The sequence below is a fragment of the Bubalus bubalis genome, chromosome 2, assembly GCF_019923935.1.
Source record: "Bubalus bubalis isolate 160015118507 breed Murrah chromosome 2, NDDB_SH_1, whole genome shotgun sequence".
Taxonomy (NCBI): Eukaryota; Metazoa; Chordata; class Mammalia; order Artiodactyla; family Bovidae; genus Bubalus; species Bubalus bubalis.
Window position 1 is genome coordinate 177,793,154 of NC_059158.1, and position 19,669 is coordinate 177,812,822.

The 19,669-nt window shown below is 60.3% G+C and overlaps 1 protein-coding gene across 5 annotated transcripts in view; it reads left to right on the forward strand.

The window, feature by feature from the left end:
- Window positions 1-334: 334 nt before the first annotated feature.
- Window positions 335-19,669, forward strand: part of AHDC1 (AT-hook DNA binding motif containing 1) — a 65,086-nt gene continuing 45,751 nt past the window's right edge. For 4 of the 5 annotated variants that reach the window (XM_044938075.2, XM_044938074.2, XM_044938076.2 and 1 more), the window contains exons 1-2: window positions 387-826; window positions 1,071-1,168. The gene's annotated coding sequence lies outside the window, so the exon portion shown is untranslated. The other variant, XM_044938073.2, reaches the window with a different exon arrangement.

A 19,669-nucleotide genomic window follows, 5' to 3' on the forward strand; every position in this document is an offset into this window, starting at 1 on the left:
TGGGACGCCCCCAGAAAGTCTCAGGCCCTTTTAGCTAGTCCCTCGATTCCCCCATTCTACTCTTTACATTCTCAGACCCCGCCCCTTCACTCCCACCCGCAACCTCCGCTCCGGCCAGAGACCCCCCTCGGGAGGACGAGGAACGTGGGGAACGTTGGTGATCCTTAGGGAAGAATGCAATCCCCCTTTGTAAAAAAGGACGCTCGCCCTCGGGGGTCGGGCGCTGGGTGCCCCCCGCGGGCTCCCGGCCGCGCCGTCGGAGCCGCCGGCGCCGCCCCGCCCGCCCCGCGCGCGGAGCGGCCGAGGCGGGGACTACAAGTCCCGGCGAGCCGCGCGCGCGCTCCCCCCTGGGGTTCCGGATGGTGAGCGGCGAAGGTAAGGCGAGCTCGCAGAGGCAGCGGCGGCGGCGGCGGAGACGGAGAGAGGCAGGCAGGCAGGCAGGCAGGCAGGGCGAGGGCGAGAGACGGCGAGGGGAGGGAGCGAGCGAGGCAGACCAGACAGACAGACAGGCGGGCGGGCGGGCAACGCGAGCCACCCGCCAGGCTGCGCTCAGCCCCGCTCGCCGCGGAGAGAGCAGAAGGCAGGAGGAGGGAGGGGAGGAGGGGGAGGGAGGGAGAGAGGGAATCCAGCTACCACCACCCAAAGCCAGCGTCTGCTTTCTGTCCTCATTTCCTTTTCCCACCCAGCTCTGAGAGCAGAGAAAGGCAGAGGGAGCGAGAGATTGAGACAGTCAGAGGGACAGACAGACAGCCAGAAGAGAGCGGGAGGGAGGAGGGCGGAGGAGGAGGAGCAGGAGGAGGACTACGCGGGGCGCGTTCCCTCCCAGGTTTGCAATTGGGGGGGTGGGGGCGGGGGTGTCCAGGGCTGTGAGAGTGTGTGCGCGGTGGTGGTGGTGGGGGGGGAGCAAGGGGGGCGCAGAGAGAGCGAAGGAGTGATCGAGGTGGGGGGCGCCGCGGGAGCTGGGGGGCCGGGTCCAGCGGAGTTAGCGGCGGAGAATGTGAGCCGAGGCGCGAGCCATGCTGTCAGCAACGGCGGGCGGCTCAGGGCTCCTCCACGACTCCTCTCCCCAGCTGCCGGGCGCCCGCGTCGCTGCCGCCGCCGGAAGACAGACGCCCCCCGAAGCCCCTCGCCTGGCTCGGACCCACGGAGCCGGCAGCCCAGCACTCCGGTGAGTGGCGCCTCCTCCCCAGCCCTAGACCCCCGCTGGGGACCGGCCGGCCGGGCTCTTTTGTGCAGCGCACCGGGGGGGCCCCGCGCCCCCTCCGCGCGCCCCGGTCCGGTCCGCCGGACCCCGTGGCTGCGGTGCCCGCGGTGCGATCGGTCTTTGTTTCCACCGGGGCCCGCGGCTCGGCTGGGCTCGGCTCGAAGCCTGGCAGGCAGCGCCGGGAAGGGGGAGGGGGAGGTGGACGAGAAGGGGGGGCGGGGGGGGGGGGTTCTCGGGTTTCCTGGCCGCCCCGCGGCTCCCCCGGCTCGGGGGCGAGGTGCGCGCCCAGCGCTGCCGCGCGCCCCCTCCTCCTTCCCCCTCCCTCCGTCTTTGGATTTAAAACTGCAATTTGCTCTCCAGCTTGCTGAGAATGTGGGGGGGTGGGTGAAGGGGGGGGACCGTGGGAGCGGAGAACAAGGCTGGATTTTAGGAACGGCGCTGGGAAAGGGGGAGACTGCGGAGGGGAGGAGCCCCTCCCCTCCAGCCCCCAAATCCCAAGGTTCCGCTTGTGCTCTGGGAGTTGAGGGGCGGGGACCTAATGACCCGGAGGGGGTGTGGGGCGGAGGAGGGATTTGGGGGCGGCCGGGGCCGGAGGGGTTGGGCCGCGTGCCCGGTTACCTGGCGAACAAAGTCGGCTCACTTTTGCATAAATAAATAAATAATCGCCCATCAATGCGTTTCCTCTGAGGCTCTGATTGAATCGGGGGCCCCCTCTTCCCCAGGGGTTGGGGTGCTGAGTGACAGCTGTCAGCCCCCTGGGCCAGTCGCTGGGGGTGAATCGCTGAATCCCTCCGCTTTCTGGCTCCGGGCGCATTCCCCTGCTGGGTCTTGGTCCCCGGGCAGAGCCAGAGGGGCAGGGGGATGGCTCCGAGTCTAGGAAATAACCTTGTTTCCTGTTCTACAGGAAAAGGGACGGCAACCCAGAGAGTTTGGGGGCTGGGGATGAAGACTGATGGGAGCCGGAGGGGTTCCCCGGCAGCCTGACCCCCCAGCCTACTGCCAGGCGCAGGGGCCGGCCGAGGGAGGGAGGATGTGGGCCTTGCTGGCCCGAGGCGGGCGCTGGGGCTGTCCCCGAGGCGGGCAGCGGGCACCGAGCGGGAGGAGGGAGACGGAGAGCAGCGGGGGCGGGAATTCTCCACCGCAGACCCTGGGGGCCGGGGCCAGATGTGGAGGGGCGGGGAGTCCCCCCTCCCTGCTAGCTTGGGGGCCCCGGGGGCTGGGCTGGGAGGGGCTGAGCCTAGTGCCCTGGGTTCTGCACCAAGTGCCTGACTGGCAGGGCCAGCTGAATTTGGGCCCAGGCGTCACCCTGGGAGGCAGGGCCAGCCTGCACCAGCCTGGTCCCTGAGCACAAGGAGGGACCCTTGGGGGGCCTATGCCTGTCTGGCTGGGCAGGCGTTTCCCGCCGGACCAGTTGGTGTCAGGCGGGACTTGGCCCCAGCTCCCTGGGCAGAGCTCAGGGTGTGAGGACAAGCTTTGCCTCTGGGTCAGGGTGGCCACATTTTGTCCGCTGCTGCTGCTGCTGCTGCCGCCGCCGCCGCCGCCGGCGGGGCGGGTGCATGTACCCGGGCCTGGGCAGAGTCCTGCCAGGAGCATTTGGGGTGTTTCTATTGTTGGCTTGTTCCTGTTCCGTGTGGCCCGGTGTGTGTAGCTGTGTGAGCTGGGGCTGTAAGTGAAAGATTACCAGTCAGTCCACCCCCCCCACCCCCACCCCACCCCCTGCCTGTTGGGGGCAGGCTGGATTGTGGTGGTGAGCTGTGGGGGACCCCCCCAGGTGGCATGTGCCTGCAGCTTGCCATCTCTCTCCTTTGAACAGATGTATATTTATTTTTATAGTAATGGAAAATCAAACTGGATAGTAAGTTGAATTCATTTTTTTTTTTCTCTTCTGCTGTGTCAATAGTTGGAATAACCCCCAGAGACGAGTGAACTTCTTGCCCCAAAGCTCCCACCCTCCAGAGGTTGCAGAGATCAGTGAGGGCATGAGCTTTGGGGGGGCCAGTGGGCACCAGTTCAAACTGGTGATTCTTGTCCCTCTCTGTCTGGCATTGGGGTAGGTATCCAGGTGGGGAGGCATTGCCCCCTCCCCAGGCATCCCCCCCCCACCCCACTCCCCCTAGTCTGTCCTCTCAGCCACCTCCTTGGTCAGCACCTAAGCTGTGCCCAAGCCCTCAGGGGACGTTCTCCTGGTGGGCTCTCACCCCCCTTCTGGGCTCCTGGCCCACGTGCTGATATTTATTTTCTGTAGTAAAATCCATTTTTAATGCCGTTACTTTTGAAATAATATAGAGAGAAACAAATGTGATGTGTTTAAGTTGCCCTCTGTGAGTTTTTAACGTGATCTATGGCTGAGGTAGTGATGGAAGGAGCTGTTGGGCTTGGAGGAATTTGGTGTCATAAAGAAAAAGAGCTTGCTGTTTATTATGTTTGCTGGGCTGGGGGGTCTGAAACAGGGTCGTGGGGGCCTGGAGCCCCTGCACCCCCAGGTGCCGTGATGGACAGCAGTGCTTCTCAGTTTGGAGGTGTGTGGTTTCCAAGACTCTTTTTCCTTGCTCCCCAGCCTTCGATGGAGCCTTTGGTGAGGCGGCTTGGGAGCTGAGGGATTTGTTCCCCCCCTCCACAATTCCACCTGGTTAGATTTTGGCTGGGAGGCTTCTGGAACCCCCTGCTGAGCTAAGTGGAGGTGTGCTGTAGCGAGGATGGATTTGGACTCTAAAGGAGATTAAGAAATGGGATCTTTACCTGCTTGGTGTGCCTGTGCTGGAGACTTGAGGGGTAGACAGTCTCTGGCAGAAGACCCTTTTTTTAAGGGGGGGGGGTTGCTGCTGTGGACCGGCAGAGCCCCCAAGGGACATTGCTGGTTTTCAGGTCAGCCTGGAGCACTGGCTGGAGCCACTGCCTCCTGTCGCTTCTGTTCCTCATTGGACAGGGGCTTCCTCCAGGCAAACCTGATCCCCTCCACTTCCCCTCTTCTCGGCTCTGCCCCACCCCAGGTCAACTTTTTTTTTTTTTTTGGTTTGTGGAATACAGAGCTCTGTGTCTCATGCCAGCCACCCAAGACCACAGGGTGCCCTGCCGCCTTTGTACCAGATGCCCAGGCGCTTCTGGTCTGATTCGTGAGGTCAAGCAGACTCACTATTATGGGATGGAGCCCAGCTCAGTTGCTGGGTCCCCTGGGTCTCTTGGGACAGAGCCGGGGAGGGGGTGGAGCTGGGAACTGAAAGAGGGGGGGAAGCAAGGGCAACATTGTTGTTAATGTCAGCAGATGGGCCCCCCAGGGAGAGAGCTGGGGTAGGGGGAGGTGGGGAGGAAAGAGACCCAGACAGTCACACGCGAGGTGGAGAGAGGGAAAGATGGTGACAGGGGGAGCAGGGAGAGGGGGAGCAGAGAAAACAGTCAGGAAGAGCCAGGATCAAACCCCAGGAGACACGTCCAGGGGACCTAGAAGGCCTAGGTGTGTGCCACTCCCCACCTCAAAGCCCGAAATGAGCGGGCACTTGAGAGCCTCTCGCCCAAGATCAAATGCTGCTAGGATTGTGTTTGGAGGCGAGACAAGCAAATGTCTCAGGGAAGAGGGAGGAGGACAGACAGGTGGGAGGGGGAGAAGGGAGGACTCCCACAGGAGGAGGGAGAACGGGGAGACCGGGGGATTCCAAGGGTCACTAGACTGAGGCTGCTGCCCCACAGGGCAGGGTCTCCCCACTGCTTTGCCCAGATGTCTGTGGATGGAGCCTGGCTCTTCTTTGGACCTGGGGGCGGGGCCGGAGGCAGGTACAGCGCCCCACAGATTGTGGGCGCTCTGCACCAGGAGGCATTGGGATTTTAAAAGCAGGGAACATCAGGAGCATTAGAGGCACCAGGGTGCCATGCAACTACATCCCCCCTTCCTTGTTTGACGGGAGGAAACCCAGTCTAGAGAGCACCCCCCAGCCCCTGCTTGCCAGGGGTCACAGGCAGCAGAGCCAGATCTGGGACCTAGGCTCTTTCCCTCCACCTCTCTGTAGTTAGAGTTGGAACAGCTGCAGGGGGGCCTCCTGGGTGCGCGGGGGTGGGGGCCAGAGCCTGGGGAGAGGAGCAGGCGGGCACCCTTGTGGCCAGAGCCCCCCCAGGGGAGGGGGAGGCGCCGCTGCCTGCCAGGGGAGAGAGAGAGAGAGAGAGAGAGAGAGAGGGAGGGGAGAGAGGAGGGAAACAGTGAGTCAGGCTTCCAAGAGCTGAGGATGAGAGAGCCAGAGCTGGGAGGGAGAGGGCAGGGAGGGCTGCTCCGAAGCGCAGAGAGGGAGGGGGCCCAGCCAGGGGCAAGGAGAGCTCTGGAGGGAGGGAGCCAGCCTCTGGCCCCAGCCCAGCGGCAGGGCTGCACAGGGCTCTGCGCCCTGTGGAGGGTGCAGCCAACATGGACTCTGCCCACGGCGGGTCAGGAAGGAGCCAGGTCCTGCCCCTGCAGGTCCCTCTTGTCATCTGTGACCCCACCCCAGGGTCTCAGAAGCTCCTGACTGTGTCGTCCCCTTCCCTTCCTCGGTTTCCCCATCTAACGTGAGATCAGGACAGCAGCTCTTCTCAGAGGAGTAGGGGGAACAGAGCCTCCTGAGAGGGGTCTGAGGGCTACCTCCTGCAGCTGCTGGCTTCCTGCCGGGAGACCCTGTTGGAGGCCGCTGCCAGTCAGGGTAGAGGCAGGTCTCTGGGGTCAGGTTCCTATTAAGCCCACTTGAGTCGCTGGGCCACAGAGTGGGGGCGTTGGGCTGTAAGTGCTGGTGGGGGGGCCGTGTGTGTATATGTGGGTATGAGGTGCTGGGCTGGCTGTGGTAGGTGGACTGCCTGGGGTCTCTCAGGATGGCCAGTGCCTCGACAGGGCAATGATCTCTACATGTCCAGAACCAACCTCCATTTGGGGAAGGGGGGAGACATTCGAGTGATTTCCACCCACCCATCCCCAACTTTGCCTGCCATATCCTTGTGGGTCAGAGGCTGTAGGGCAGCAGGGAGGTGGGAATGGCCCCTGTGGAGCTGATGAGAACTGCATGTGCAGCCCCTCGTGTCGTGTCTGGAGCTAGGACCAGAACTGGAGGGGTCCCCAGGGACTGCCTGGAAGGGAGGCGAGGCGGGGAGGAGCCCCCCTTCCACACAGCTGACAGGAAGCTGCAGCTCCAGCCCCTCCTTTACCCAAGGCCTGGCATCCTCCAACCCTTCCCTCCTGGATCCCCCAGTGTCTCTTGCATGGGTGAGGGGATGAGGAAGGTGGGCATAGAAGCTTCCTCTCCTCCAGGGCCTGGCTTTGGGGGGGAAATGGTGAAATGAGGGCAAAGTGAGGCCCCCTGCCTCCTCTTTACACACACACACACACACACACACACATACACACACACAGACTCAGCTGCAAGAGGCCCTGCTTTCTCTCCTCTCTGCTCTGGGGTCCTTGGCTTGGGAGCCCAGGGGAGGGACCGCTTCTGCAGCTGGCTGGCCCCGAACTCCCAGCTCAGCCCAGCTGCTACTGAAGCTTCCAGAAGCTGCAGCTCTGTACCCCACTCCCCACCCTCTGAGCCAGGAGAGGCCTTTGCTGACCTGGGGGAGGGTGCCTTGGTGAGCGAGCGGGTACCCTCCGAAGGACTCGCACAGACAACCAGACAGATGGGTGGTGGAGCAGATGGACACAGACACCCACGCACAGGCAGGCGGAGAGAGACAGACAGATGGACCAGGACAGGGAGAGACGGACAGACAGAGGTGCTGGCGGAGAGAGGAGTCAGAAACATGGAAGGGTCTGGGGAGAGAGAAACAGACAAGAGACTTGGAGACAGGGAGATCCAAGGAAGGAGACAAGGTGACTGAGATGGGAGAAGGAGAGATACGGGGGGAGAAGGAGAGATACGGGGAGAGAGTGAGAGGCAGGAAGAGATAAAGAGAGAAGGGGAAACCCAGATGGAGAGAAAGAGAGGCTGGAGGCTGCAAACCACAAACAAGGATTTGATGAGAATCTGGAAGGTGTTTTCTCCTGCTTCCCTCCCCAAACCCCCAGGCCAGCCAAGTCTCCATTCCTTCCACCCCCAGCTCAGTTTCCAGCTGCTAAAGAGGTCAGGAAGGGAGAGAGAGGAAGAGAGAAAGAAACACACACGCGCGCGCACACACACACACACACACACACACTTGCCAGATCCCAGAGACCCTCCCTGTTGATCTCTTTGTCAGGGCAGGGAGTCTCAGAGGGCACCTCTCCTGGCCCTGACCCCTATTCACAGATGTACATACCTCTTGTCTCAGGAAATATTCCAGAATCCTCCCCACTCACTGGGTGTGTGTCTTTTCATACAAGTGCACCCCCCACCCCGTACTCATACCTGTCCACACAGGCCTGGCATCACACACACTCAAAAACACATGTTTTGTGGCTCTCGCACTCCTCTTGAATCTCACAGACAGAACCCAGTGAACTTGTCCCTGGGCTTTTTACCCACGTGGGCAGTGACACCCAGGACTCATCGTGGGTTCTCAGGACCTGTTCCTATCCCCATATACAGTCACACTCAAACAACAGCAGCAGTCACCCCACAGCAGAGAGAGGACCCTTTCTGGAGGGGAAGATCAGGGTTCCCAGGGAGCCATGGTGTTGTGGGGGCAGGGGAGGGGGTTTACCCCCGACTCTGACTTGGCTGGGTGGAGTGGAGGCCCTCTGAGCTGGTGGGAGCCCTCCTGGGAAGTGACAAGGCCTGTCCTGAACACTGATCAGCTGGCTGGTGTGAAAGAGCTGAGAGTTGGTGAGAGTGTGTGTGCATGCATGTGTGCACATGTATAAACCTGGGTACATACATGCAGGTGTAAGGGATGGCGAGTGTCTGTTACGGTGTGTGTGAGAGACTGAATGCATGTGAGATGGGCTATGGGTGTGACAGGGAGATCCGAGGTGTGTGGCGTGTGGGTGTGGGTGTGATCGCTACTTGTCAGGTATGTATGTGTGTAGGCATGTATATGTGACAGGTGTGTGTGGTCGTACCTGGCTTTGCAGCGTGGGGTGGGGTGTGATGGGCACGCGTGTGTAAGGACTGGGACCCTGGGGCGCAGGTACACGTGTGCCAGGGTGCACTGTTCTGCAGATGTGGAGGTGTGGGGGCCATGTGTGCGGGAGTGTAGGCAGGGTGCATGTGTGAGGGGTAGCTGCCTGTGTGAGCCTGTGAGTATGGAGCCTGGCTTGGAGGGAGGGCTGTTTTCCAAGGCAAGGCCGCCGCCATGAACACATGCGAAGAAGGGGCTCCAAGGCGCACAGTCGGGCGCTGACCCACACAGGCACCCAAAGACAGACAGACCCTCCCCTGCCCTCCCTCCTGGTGTCCGTGGTTTTCAGAGGAACCTCCGTGAGAGCTGTTTTCTCTGCAGAGCCCCCAGCCCCCAGCCTGTCTCTTCAAACACAGTGATGCCCTCCAGGCAGCTCTGTGGAGGCTCCTGCCTCGACCGTCTGAAGGCAGATGGGTGGGCTGGGATCTGCTGCCACCCCCCCAACCCTGGGGAGCGAGGAGGCGACTCTGCTCCTCCGGCCTGGCCGGGCACAGGCTGAGACAGATGGACAGCCGGTCTCGACACCCCCACACAGGGGTCTGAGGGCGGGCAGGCACCCCCCCACCCCAGCAGAGGGGTTCCAGCAGCAGGCAGCCCCCAGGTGGGTCCCTGAGCAAAGGCCAGGACTCTGGCCTTCACCTCCTCAGAGGGGTACCCCACCTCACCCTGCAGCCCCCCACCTGTTGGGGCAGCCGGGGGGACCCAACTGCAGCCCCCTCACGCCTCCTGAGTATACAGCTACTTCCCCACTCACGGTGGCAACACCCCCAAACACACAGCCCCATCTTCTCCACAGACATACAACCTCTCCACATTCCAACACCTTCCTCATATCTGCTGCTCCGTGCACTCAGCCCCAACACACCACCACCACACGCCTACCCCCACACACACATAGTCACAGCTCTAGTACTGAAAACCCAGATTTTTATGACCCCCAATATATCCCCAAACACCCCAACACACACACGGCTTCTACCACATCCTCAAACGCATCAACTCCCCTCTCTAACCCCAACATCTCCCCAGGTACACCCAGGACCCTACTCCAGCTCTAATACCTCCCACACACCCAGACTCTCAGAGCCCCAACACCTAACAAGATGCCCATGGACTCTCCCTACAGCCCCGATGTTTCCCCCAGCTGGAGCCCAGCATGTCCGTAGACACCCCAGTACGGCTCCCTACACCTTTCCAAACTCACAGCTCCCACCCCTCACAGACACAGACACGCACACTGCCTCACGCAGGCTGCCGCAACAACCACTCAAATGGCAACGCCTCCTGTGGCCACGCCATTCACCCCAGACACACAAATATGACTTCAGTTCTACTGTATCTTTAAACAGGCAGTGTCCCCCCAGCTTCTCATACCTTCCCAGGCATGCATGTGCAACACACACACACATACACACACCCCAGATCCCACAACATCTCAAACAAGCGGTCCTCTGTACATCCCCAACAAGCTCCAGCTTCAGCACCTTGCTCTGCCGTCCAAGGGCCCAGGGACAGCCTCCAGCCCCCTCCAAAGACCAGTCCCGCACTTGTACACACACACGCATAGCCCCAGCTCCATCACAACCCTGCACCCATTCACCCCTCAGAGTAGCTCTGCCCTGTACCCCCTGCACCCCCACCTCAGCCTGCAGCCCTTACTCCCACTGGCGCACATTCCAGCACAGCTTCCCTTGTTCTTCCCAACCCGCCCCCCCCCCCAAACCCCCTCTGGATAGCCTCAGCCTTGCTCGCGCACGCGCGCGCGTGCACACACACACACACACACACTGGCCCACTCTTCTGTGCTGTCTTCTCTGCTGCCCAGTCCTCCCCCACTTCCTAGTGCCTCCTCTGCCTGGGGAGGCATCTCCACCCCGCCTCATTGCCCCAGGCCTTTCATTCCTGGACAGTGAGGCTGTACATCTGGTTCAAAGCTGCCCCACCCAAGACCCTGTGCTCTGGGCACCCTGGCCTGGGCTTTGGGGTTTTGAGGCCTCTTTGGGGGCTCTTGGCACCTGGTCATCCTGGTCTCTCAGCCAAGAACTCTGAGTACCCAGCCCTGCCCTGACTCTGGCATGTATGGTGGTGGGGGTGGGGTGGGGGCGTGGTGCTGGGCAGGGGGATTTACCCCCAGCCTGCACTTTGTCAGGTGCTTGCCAAATCCCCCTCCTCCTTGGCTCACCTGAAGGGGGACATCAGGCCTGGGACTTCAGGGAAAAAGATGGGGAAGTGCTGGCTTGACCTGATACCCCCTCCCCAAACACCGCCCCCCCACTACCAGATCCGGGCTTGGGGCTTGGTCTCCCTGGGAGTCAGATCCGACAGTGAAGGTTACTTTACTAGATGCATGATTTTAAACGGAATCTCCACCATCTGTTCCACCCCCTAATTACAGATGCACAGAATCCGCCTCAGAGGGCAGCGTGAGGGAAGTGATTTAGAGGCTGAGCTGCTTCTGCCTGCATTAGGGCTGAGGAGATTGGGGTGGGGGGGTTCTGGGTATTGCTCACAGCCCCCCAACCCCACCTCTTCCCCAGGGGCCCCTCGTGCCTCTTCTCTTGCTGGGGGAAGGCTCCTAGCAAGGTGCGCTGACCCAGTAGACCTGAAAGAGGAAGCAACTGCAGTGCCGAGGGAGGGGTCCCTGAGACATCGCCCGCGTCCCAGGCCCCAAGTCTTGGGATGCAGGCTCCATTAGAGCCTTAAAAAATTCAGTGGATCGATCTCCTGCCTGCCTCTTAAGCCCTGGGGAGACACAGGCACTGGCCTGGCCCAGCTGTCTGCCCACCCCAGGGGTAGCAAGGAATTGGTGAGGTAGGGAGGGGGCAGTTAGAACAGAGGTGGGGACATCGGGGTTTTTGGCAGCAGAGGACGAGAGCAGGCACGTCAAAACCCCCCAGGTGTGTTTGTGCATATGTGCCCCAGCCGCCTTGGCGCCACTGGCAGGCCCGACCCCAGCTTGAGCCTCGCCCTTTGGGGCTGGAGGGGCACCAGGGGCCAGAGGAGATGGGCCAGGGCCTGGGTCTCAGAGGCTTCTAGGGGACACCAGGCTACACCCCGAGGATGGGTCCAAGGACCTGGGCCTCCAGCAGGCTTGGTGGTGGCGGCCGCAGGCACACTGCGGTAGGAGCTGGAGCCTTTACCGTGGGGAGAAAGGGAGCGAGGCTGGGCTGGAGGAATTTTAAAGATTGCTGCAGGCAGGAGGGTCTCAGGAACCCTGTGGAGTAGGCAGTCATGCAGAAGTAATCCTATTGCCGCCTGCCTGGAGGAGAGGAGGGGGGCAGGGAAGGAAAGAACGGGGCGGATGCCCCCTTCCCACCTCAGCCCCTGCCCCGGCCAGTGGTGGAGGGAGCTTGGGACCCCAGGGCGCCCCTCTCCTGGGGGAGGCACCACCTTTCCCTTCCGCTGCGGCCTGTGCCCCCTGGAGGGGCAGCACTGCAGCTGTTGCTGGGCCTGGAGCGCTGGGTTTTATAAATAAAGCAGCTTGGAGGTGGGGGCCAACTCAGCACCCCCCAGTCACCTTGAGTCACCCCCTGGGGGCATCGGCTCCAGCTGGCGGTCCTCTCCCTCGCAGCTTGCTCCTCTTCTTTGGCTGTGTGAGCTTGGGCCAGAGGTCCAGCTTCTCTGGACTGCACCAGGGGCAAAGGTGTGTGGAAGAACCTAGAATCCCTTGTCCTCTTGTACGCCGCCCACCTCCCCCTGAGGCTTCACAGGTTGACTGGCCACTGGCTCAGCACATCCAGGCTGGGAAGGAGTGACTGGCCATACAGGAACCTCCCCTGTCCCCAGCCCCTCCATTTTGCAGATGGAGTAACCGAGTCCAGGGAGGGCAGGATGGCCAAGGCCAGCCAGCTGATGAGCGCCTCCTTCCTGCCCTGTTCTGCTGTCACTCAAGACTCTTCTCAGTCTCAGCTCAGCTAAGAGCAGGGCCTGGTGGGGGGGGTGTGGGGTGGGGGATGTTTGGGAAAGTGGTTGCGGCTGAGAGGTTGCCATGGCAATGCTGCAGGATGCCGAGCTGAAGTGGGGGTCCTACAGGGTCTCTGGGGCCCCCAGCTCCACACCCCTGTGGTCTTCTCCTCCCCAGCTCCTGTCCCCCAACCCAGATGCCTGTCAGGCAGCTCCGGTGACAGGCAGGGCGGGTGACAGGTGGTGCAGGTGATGGGCTGGGTGGGTGACGAGCTGGGTGGGTGACAGGTGGTGCGGGTGCGAGGCAGGCAGGTGACAAGCTGGGTGGTGACGGGCCCTGCTGATGACAGGCAGGGGGTGTGGTTGGCGGGGATGCTGCCTCCTGGCTGGTGGCCTGTTGTAGCCCCCCACCCGCATGCGTGTGCACATGCAGACTCTGGGCTCAGAGCTTGGGGCTAAGATACTAATGAGGCTTATTACGTGTGGAGGGGCAGGTGCCCGGGCTCACTAATGAGAGGCCTTTAACGAATAGGGGAGACGGCTGGGGGGCTTCGAGGAATTTGGCTGGCCCTCCTGGGCCGGAGGATGAGCCAGGTCAGGACCCCTCCTTGTCTTCCCCCCTGGCCACTTGGCTTTGTGTTAATACTACCCACAGTCAGGATAGCTACCATTGTCGAAGCATTTGCTACACTGGCCGAGCCCATTATGTGCATTTTTTCTCATTTCAACGCAACAGCCCATAGGAGGGGGCACTATTGCCCATTTTACAGATGAGGAATCTGAGGCTGAGAAGGCAAGGGACTTCACACAGCAAGTGTCTGTTGCAGCTGGCATTTTAATCTAGGTCTTTCTGACCCCGGAGCACATGCTCTTAACCATCCCACCAGTAAAGCTCAGGTCTTGGTACAGACCCCAAGCCTCTCTCAGGGCCTCAGTTTCACTCTTCTGGAAAACAGATGCATGGTTGAGTGGGGGGAATCACCAGGCTCTTCAGCTCTGAGTTGGGTGCCTTCAGGGACTCCTCCAGGTAACCACGAGGCCTCACCCCATCTGGCCCAGATTCTCGGTGACAGCCCTGGACTGGAGAGAGGTCAAGTCTTAGCACTGAGGAGCGGAGCTAAAGGGGAGACACCTGGGATCCGAACCACTTCCTGCGTCATGTGGTGGGGAGGCTGAGGTCTGGAGAGGACCAGCAACTGCCCAAGGCCACACATCCTGGGAACTATAGGGCCCCCCCTGGATCCCAGGTCTCTTGGCTTGTTGGAAGGGTGGGGCTGGGTGTGGTGCCAGGGCTGGGAGGTCACCTCCTCCTGGGCCCCACCCTCCAGCCTAGCTTCTTCCCTGGAAATTGTGAGCCCTTACCTCCTGGGAGGGTGCAGGGGGCTGTCGGCTGCTTCTTTAGGGCCTTGCCCCATCCCCATCAATCTGGGCCCTGCGTGTCAGTTGAGCCCCCTCCTTTTGGGACCCGTTGGGGTGGAAACTCCCTGGCAACAGCTGATGGATGGGTTAGGGCCTTGACATTGGCCTGGGGCCACAGCATGACCCTGGAGGGACCAGGCTAGGGCTGGGGGGCTTGGAGGGGAATTTAAGGGAGAAGAATTAGGCTCATAAATCTTGGAGCTTCTCGGTTCTCTTCTCCTCGACCTTAATCTCTTACCAAACCTGCTCTCCGGCTGCTCGTCCAAGGCTGGGGGTTGAGGGAGTCCACCTGGCTCATTCATTCCCTTCTCCCTCCAACAGATGCCTCCCCCATCATGCAAATACACTCCCTATGGGGAAGAATGAGTTGCCACCACTGTTGTTGGGCAGAATTAAGAACTTGTGTGTCTTAGACTCCTGGATGTGGCCTCTGCTTCATGATGACGGGCAGGGCAGAAGGCTCCACTGCCTCAGTTTCCCCAGCCTTGGGTTTGAAATCCTTGCCTGGTGCTTGACTGCTCAGCCAGGAAGGAATGCTAAGATCAAGCGGGACGTCACAGCTGCGGGACACATAGCCCTGTCAGGAGCCCCAGTGAGGTCAGCAGCACAGCCCTGGCCTTTGGAGCCCTCAGACCCCAGAGGTGAGGTCTTGAACCGAGGCTGGGCGTGTGCAGAGGCTCAGGCAGGGAGTGGATGGTGCTGGGTGGCTGGTCCGCAAGGGCCCTCTGAAGCAAAGGCTGCAGCTGGGGAGACGCCAGGAGAAGGGTGGCGCTGTGCCTGGGGGGCCGGGGAGCCGTTGTTGATGGTTGGGGTTGGAGCCCGGAAGGGTCTGGCTTTCCCATAGGTCTGGACAGCTGTAGCCTCGAGTTCTGGGGCCCTCCAAGCTCCCCAGGGAACCCGCTGCTGCCTGGCCCTAGGGACCCAGGCGTCCTGGCGGGTGAGGGCGGGTCTCCAGCAGGCGCCCTGCCAAGCCCCGCAGCCTGCTCACCAGGAATCTTGTTGCTGAGAGATGGAAAATCCCGGCCAGGCCTGCAGCTCATCCCTCCCCTCCGGGAGGAGGAGGGGCCCAGAGATTCCTTCCTGCACCCCCCCCTCCCATCTGGGGCAGGGCCCTCCTAAGTAGTGGGTGGGGCTGGGGGGGCCCAGGACAGGCCTCTAAGGCTCCATCACATGTCCTGGAGCCTAGCCCAGCCCGCAGTGGGCACCAGGGCACTCTGGAGGCAGAATGGGCCTGGCGTGGCAGAGGAGAGGTGGGGGTGGGGTGCTGAGGCCACAAGGGGGTCTGGACGGGGGCCTAAGCCTGGCCCTGGCCCCACGGGCTCCCCCAGGGCGGAGGGCGAAGAGTTGGTTCTCTCCTTGGACAGGAAGACGAATGATCCCATTATGGGAGCGTGATTTTATTCCACGTGTCACGGAGTCTGAGATTAACTTGCTCACCAGTCTGTGACAAACCCCTCACACCCTCACATCCAACACACGCATCCACACACAGAGGCACACACACAGATCCTTGGTCTCACAAACACACATCCCACAGGCACACAGGAGCATTTCCACACTACCACGCGTGGCAAGAGTCTCACAAACAGAAACACAAGCACACACTCACACTGGGGTACCCCGCGGTCTAGACCCACAGCCTCAAAAGCACAACAGTTCTCTCACTCACACCAAGGCCACCCATCAGATGCGCAAACAGGCGGGCCAGGGCATGCTGGCAGCCCTCCTGAGACATGCACAGCTCAAGGACACACAGCGCTCCACGGACACAGATACACCTAGACGCACACACCGCCCCAGAGACAGTCCTGTGGGCAGGCCTAGACCAACAGCCACACACACTGAGACAAAGGCCCAGATACAGACAGAGACAAAGACAGGCAGCGACACACAGCCGGCAGCGCGCGCACAAGCACAGGCGTGCACACCCGGACACAGACAAAGACAAATACATGCCCAGAGGTTTCGCTGTGGACACATGTGAGGCACACACACAGCTGGGCCTCCTGCTCAACCTGCCTGCCTGGGGACGTGGTCAGCTGGCGCCTGTGGCTCGGGGGAGAACTCTGAGGAATCTTCTGCTCAGTCAGAGCCCCCCCCCTACCCCCGCCGCCCACCCTGGGCCCAGGGCCAGCCCCCACCTCTGGCGCCGGGCCCGTGGCCGAGGCCGTGGCAGCCACACCCTCAGCAGAGCCTGACGTCCCTTACCTCATTGTGCACGCTCTCGGGCACACCGTCTCCTCTGCACACGCTCACGACGCCCTCCACGCCCACACGCTGACAGTTTTTCACTCACACCCCCTCAAGTGTCCCCCCCCCCCCGGTTGTCTTCCCCAGTCACTGCCCCCCGCCCCCACAGGCATGCACAACCCCCAGCACCACAGCTTCATGGCCCACACCCCCAGCCCTCACACAGACCCCTGTGCACAAGGATAACGCACAGGCTCTCCTTCCCAGACCCATGAGCCGCGTCCGTGCGCCCCTGCACAACCTTCCTCGCCGCTGCTCACAGGCTGTTTCACAAATGCAGCGCGCACACACACACTCCCCCGCATACATCCCCACCACTTTCTCACATGCATGCGTGCACACACACACACACTTTCAGAGCCTCCCTCACACCATCACTTGCCTTCCTCTGTCTCTCACAAACACTCCCTCTGCCAAGAGGGTGGCTCCGCTGCAGAGCAGCCCCCGAAGTGTTTGTCACTGTTCTCCATCACGTCCTCCCTGGCCTCAGGCTCTTCCCTTCCACCTCCAGACCCGCATCCTGGGGCCTTGTGCTCTTCCGTCATTTCTCTGTTTAGTCAACAATAATACACGGAGTGTCCATTTACTTCATTCAGCATATGTTGATTCAGCGCTGATCATGGGTTAAGCTTTGGGACTACTGTGGAGACGGGCTTCCCTGGTGGCTCAGCGATCAAGAATCTGCTGGCAGTGCAGGAGATGCGGGTTCGATCCCTGGGTCGGGAAGATCCCCTTGGAGGAGGGCGTGGCAACCCACTCCAGTATTCTTGCCTGGAGAATCCATGGATTGAGGAGCCTGGCGGGCTGCAGTCCATAGGGTCGCAAAGAGTCAGACACGACTGAGCAGCGTGAGCACACACACGCACACTGTGGTGACAGAGGTCCTTCCCTCGTTGAGCTCTCGGTTTTGTGGCCAGTTTGTTGGCTGCTTGTCTCGTCTGACTCGATTGTTAAGGTAACCCTTGATCTTCGATGTTGAGACATGAGTAGGGATTCACAGGAGGAGAAGCAGGCGGTGGGTGTTCTAGGCAGAGGGAACAGCATATGCCAGACCTACCAGTGAATCAGGGTATGGTAGGCTGGAAACCAAGGTGATGTTCAGAGACTGGAGGAACCGCTGCCAAGAGGGCAGAAGCCAGATGTCACAGAGCTCAGAGGCCATGCTCAAGGGTTTGGGTTTTGTCCAGTGGCCCCACGGAGTCATGGGAAGTCTTCAGTGACAGGACAGGGTGCGGAGATGACGGTGGTCTGACCTAGAAGAGGTGAGTGGGAAGGAAAGGAGACTCATCTGGGAGCAAGGCCCAGTGGTAGGGGTCCAGCTTCAGAGCTGTGACCTCGGGGAAGTCACACAACCTCTGTGCCCTGGGTCCATCATGGGAGGATGGGACAGGACAGGGGCTGGGCTTGTAGTAGATGCTCAATAAACAATAGTTAGCAATAGGACATGGCAGAGCATCAGATGAAGAGGAGACTGCGCACCTACTGAGTGCTGAGTACGTGCCAAGTGCTGGGGCCCAGAGGCGAGGTGGTCTGCGGCTTCAAGAAGCTCACACGCCACAGCCACAGCTCACGTGGACAGCAGAGAGTGGGGAGTGGGGCAGGGGTGGAGCACCTTGGAAGGTTAAAGAAGAAGGAGGGCTCTGGGGGCTCCCAGAGGAGCTGGCACTGAGCCGGACCCTAAAGAGGCTGGGTTGAACTTAGGCAGGCAGAGGTGTAAGAAGGAGCTTCAGTGAGGAGGAGCCATGTGAACAACAGCCCAAGGGCAAGGAGTCTAATCCGGCTGTTGTGTGGGACACAGGAAAGGGGGGTCGTGGGATGGGATTATGGAGGCAAGACGGTGGTGGCCAGGCTAAGAGGGAGGTCAGCACAGGACTGAGCTGCACTCTAGAAATGCCATGTTTTGGAGGTGACATGGAATGTGTCCATTAGAGACTCAGCTCCAGGCTCTGCTAGGAAGCCATGGGTGACGGAGAACAGATGCCTTGCCCTCTTTGACCTCGGTTTCCCCATCTGTGTGATGAAGTGTTTAGTCTTGTTTAGGAGGGAGTTCCAGTATCATGTCCTGGGATTGGTCCAGCCAGCTTTGCTAGACATGGGATTCTGGGCCTCAGCAGTGCTTCCTTCCTGAGCATTCTCTGCCAAAGAAAGGAGCAAAACGAGGGGTTCCCCGGAGGAGGTTCTGGGCACTCCAAATGAGGGGCCAGGAGCCCCGCACAGAAGGGAGAGGTCTCCACCAGGACCCAACTCCAGCCCCAGAGGGAGCCCGGAAGAGAAGGCCAAGGTCCCTCTTCCCTCCTGCCCTGACCCGTATGGCGGCAGATGTGGGCCATGTGCCCAGGAGGGCATAGTGCTCAGTCCCTGGCCCAGAGGGCATCAGAACCCTTCTTGCCCACTGACAGAGGAGCAGAGCTTGGGTTCAGGAATGTGGCCCAGGGCTTAGAGTCCCCTGAGATTCAGGAGCCAGGGGGCCAATCTCAGGGTGGCGGAGCCAGTGAACGCCCCCGGGTGGCTGGGTTCATGGTTACTTGGTGTTGCCTGGAATTGTGATCTAAGACAAGTCCTGGTGACCCCCCAGCCGCCCGGAATCCTGGCTGCAAGGGGCTCTTTAAGCATCTCACCTGTGAGGTGGGGCTGGCAGAGAATTAATTTCCTGTGCTATTTTAATTTTGCTGTATTTAATTTGCTGTTTATTTTAATTAATTAACGGCGGGTAATGGTCTATCGTAACTTGCTGCCTGCCGCTGGCTCCTCTTCCTTTTCGGAAGGGTGGAAGGCCGGGCCAGGCAGCTGCCAAGTTGGCAGTGGGGGCACTGGACAGCCTTGGGGGCCTGCCCCTCTGCCCCTCTGTCCCTCACTCCAGGGGTCTTCTCCGTTCTCCCCAGTTATCCAAAGCGGGGCTCTCGTCTTCCCCCTCACTGGTAGCCTCTCCTACTTCTTCCTCCTCTCCCCTCAGGCCTGCCTCAGGGCCTCAGATGCCGTAACTTCATGAAGAGAGGCCAACATGAAGCCCCTGCCTGTCCCCCAAGAACTGTATTTTTATGTCATAGGTAGTGGACTAAAGGACAGGGCACTTGGCTTGCAACCTAAGTGGTGCTTACGGGCCGTTGGGGAAACCTGTATAAAATGTGGGTCGGTTTTAAATGGCAGCTCCCTTCACCACCTTGGTGCCAAACAGCTTGCCCATCCTGTGTGATCCGGCCTGTGAGACACTCACATGTTCAGATACCTGTGAACACATCCATGGGTGTGATGTCAGTTATTAGTTAATCTCTAGGACAGACTTCCAGGGGAGGATTATCCCCTATAGAGAGGAGGAAGTGAGATTCAGAGAGGCTAGGTAACTTGTCCAAGGTCACACAGCAACAAAGGAAAGCAGGGCCTGGACTCTGTCTATAATCAATCTGGCTGTATAGAAAGAGTTAATAGGTAGAGGGAAGGGAGGGGAAGTGGCTTGGGGCTTAGGGTAGGAGGATTAGGTCCCGAAGACTGAAGAGGCCAGGAAATGGGGTCCTCTGGCTCTTGAGGGTGTGGGGAGAGGAGGAGAGTGGGTCCCTGCCACAAGGGGCTTCCCGAGGCGTGAAGTCTCTGCCACCTGTTTCCATTTCCCTCAGTGTCTTCGGTTATCTGTTTGGAACTGGGGCTTGCTTTGTCACTTGCACTGTACTTTACCAGGGTGACCCTTCCGTGGCTAGATGGAAGTCTGCTTTTACTTATTTAACAAACACATTGCACTTACTGTGTCCCAGATACTCTTCTAACTTTATAAATAGATATTCATGTAGTCATCATGGTAGCTGCATTATTATTATCTTTATTTCACGTATCAGAAAAGTAAGGCTCAGAAAGGTTAAGTAA